Source organism: Prionailurus bengalensis, chromosome C2 (genome assembly GCF_016509475.1).
Source record: "Prionailurus bengalensis isolate Pbe53 chromosome C2, Fcat_Pben_1.1_paternal_pri, whole genome shotgun sequence".
Taxonomy (NCBI): Eukaryota; Metazoa; Chordata; class Mammalia; order Carnivora; family Felidae; genus Prionailurus; species Prionailurus bengalensis.
In genome coordinates this window covers 73,008,374-73,011,583 of record NC_057350.1, presented here as the reverse complement: position 1 = coordinate 73,011,583, position 3,210 = coordinate 73,008,374, and positions in this window count along the sequence as shown.

Below are 3,210 nucleotides of genomic sequence, written 5' to 3'. Positions count from 1 at the left end.
TAGAAACTTTCTGCTGCTGATTAATTTGACTTCTTAGCTGGTCAGAGGCCTACCTGCCCCAGACCACTCCCCAGCCTGCCCAGAATGGCAGTTTCCACTCAGAGCCCTGTTCCCCGAGCCAGAGTTAGGGCCTCTTCAGCCGGTGAGGCACCCAACTCCCTTCTCCACTCCGAAAGGGCCCCCAGCACATCTCAGCTGCCTCCACCCCCTCAGCCTCTTGGGTACCCACTCTTCTGGGGACCAGATAAAGAGGAGGATGCCAACTTCTACACCTGCCCTGTGTCTGCAAAATAAGCTGCCCACACCTTTGCTTTGGCAAGTTGGCCACTAATTCACTGGAGGAGGGAAAGGGAGGGAAGTCAGATCTCCGACAGTCCTCACCAGCAGCATTGTCTGGCCTGACATGAAGTGAGCCAGTGGGGCTGGCCTTGGCCAGTGCCCTGCTGTGGCTGAGGATGTGGAGGTTCTCTGCCCTTCCCCCTTCCCACGGCTCCTCCGCTGCCCCAGGCCAACCCTCCCTCCGTCACTGCAGCCATCTCACAGAGCTGCATCTCACTCCCACGGTCCTCGTGCTGTAACTGGGTGGTCTGCCTGACCTCAGAAGCTGGGCAGGGACCTGGGCCTCAGAAAGCATCCACATGGTCTCTGCACCATGTGAGTCTTCTGGTGCTGCCATTCACCCCTTGAAGCTTTGGGAGAGTTACTTAGCATCCAAGCCCCATCTCCACTTCTGAAACATGAGCTCAATAGTACGCACCTGGTTCGGTCCTTGTCAAGTCTGGATTATCCTACATGTAAAATACTCTGCACCCTGCTTGGCACATCCCAGGTGCAGGACAGACACTATTACCATTGCTATTACCATTACTCCCAGAGCTTGTTTTGTGGGCTTAAGTTTCAAATTCCCAGGAGAATCATCTGATTGGCCCAATGTGGGTCAGGTGTCTCCCACTGGGCCAATAAGCTCAGGCGAGCATTGGGCATACAGCGAAAACCTGGCCACTGAGACCCCCCAGAAAGAGGAAGTGAAATCATTGCGAGCAAGGCAACATCCCCAAGTGTTGGGTACCGGGTCTGCTTTAGGTAGTATTTGGCATTTGTCAAGCACCTGTTAATATCTACCGGGGCAACAGGGACCTCGGCCATGGGTTTTGTGCTTTAGAACAGTGCTTTTTAAACCTGGATGTGCACGTGAATCTCCTAGGGATCTTAGAGTCAGAATGTGATTCGGCAGGTCTGGAGTGAGGCTGCAGTTCTAACCAGCCCTCTGGTGGTGCCCACACTGCTGGTCTGGGGATCACATTTGGAGAAGCAAGCCTTCAGAGACCTCTGCTGAACCCCCTCTGACCACACCCACCCACAGTGGGAAGAGTCACAGGGAAAGTGCTGTTTGCCCAGGGTGCCTAAACCATCTTTTAGACCATGCTTTTGGAATTCTTATCCCGAAGAGTCCTGAGCCAGTTGCCAGGGTTTGCACAGGAACTCTTCTTCGGGTCCTGCCTCCAAAGGGTGGTCAGAAGGCTGCAGTCTGCAGGAGGTGTAGAATGAGTTTGATGAACAGGCTGCAATGTCCACTTACATGTGCACAAGGCCCTGAAAACATGGGATGGAGCCCGGATGGGAAGAAAATCAGGTAAGCTGGGGGATGGGAGCTCGTTCGCTCTGCACCTCATGTTCCAGTCTGCCAACTCTTTATAAAGGGTTCTTTGTCAAAGTAGGACAGGACACATTTTATTTAAGTTTGTTAGCTTGAGTTGTAACTTTGTAGCCACATGGGAGGTGAGCCTCCATTGGTACTCTTGTCCTGGGCCCAGCAAGTGTTTGGGGTGGGTGGGCCTGCTGTGCACGCAGCTGTCCAGCTGACAGCTGTACTCTCGGGGCTCTGGAAGACACAAAGAAGTCAGGCTAAGAGCCATTGCCCCTGCCTTTGATCTCATTTGAAGAGACCACTGGGTGGGTGTGGTAGAAACAGGGACAGTGAGAAGGTGACTAACTAACCCCCCCCCAAGGACAGACAGGTCCTCCTGGACCACACAGCACATTGCAGATGAGGTATCACCCCCACTTTCAGACTCCTTCCTGGGGCTTTCCTTACATGTTTATAATGAGGATGGACTCCTTAGGGTGACGTTCTTATGAAAGGTGCACACATTAAGTATAAATGCTACAACTTTTTAAAAAGATACTTCAGTTTGGAAAAAAAGAATAGATCACTTAACCTTGCATGCTAGTTCTCTTAATACTTTTGCTATTCATGTTGGGCAAATACTTTCTCCTGTCTCAATCTCCGTTCCCAAATCTATATATAACCTGGAAAGTTTGGAATGGTCCCTCAGTGACTTCCGGGTCTCTCAGTTCTCACAGTCTTCACAGGGTTATTGCCTGTTCTGTGCCAAAGTGCAGAGGGGCCAGGTGGCCCAGGTGGTGTTGCTTCTGCCTTTCCCAGGTGTCTTTGGGTTGGCACTGACAGCCCAGAAGCGGTTTCACAGCCTGAGAGTCAGTATGTGCCTGTGGTTCTCAAACTTGCGCGCGCATCAGAATCACCTGGAGGGCTTGTTAAAACACAGAATGCTGCAGGGCACCTGGGTGGCTCAGTTGTTTGGGTGTCCGACTTCAGCTCAGGCCGTGATCTCGAGGTTTGTGGGTTCAACCTCTGCGTTGGGCTCTGTGCTGACAGCTCAGAGCCTGGAGTCCGCTTTGGATTCTGTGTCTCCCTCTCTCTCAGCCCTTCCCCTGCTTGCACTCTCTCTCTCTTTTAAAAATGAACAGGGGCGCCTGGGTAGCTCAGTCAGTTAAGGGGACAACTTCGGCTCAGGTCATGATCTCGCGGTCCGTGAGGTCGAGCCCCGCGTCGGGCTCTGTGCTGACAGCTCAGAGCCTGGAGCCTGCTTCAGATTCTGTGTCTCCCTCTCTCTGACCCTCCCCCGTTCATGCTCTGTCTCTCTCTGTCTCAAAAATAAATAAACATTAAAAAAATTAAAAAATAAAAATAAACATTAAAAAAATTTTTTTAAAAACACAGAGTGCTGCAATCCCTATCAAAATGACACCAGCATTCTTCACAGAGCTAGAACAAACAATTCTAAAATTTGTTTGGATCTAGAAAAGACCCCAAATAGCCAAAGTAATGTTGAAAAATAAAACTAAAGTTGGAAGCATCACAAGTCCATACTTCAAGCTGTATTACAAAGCTGTAATCATCAAGACAGT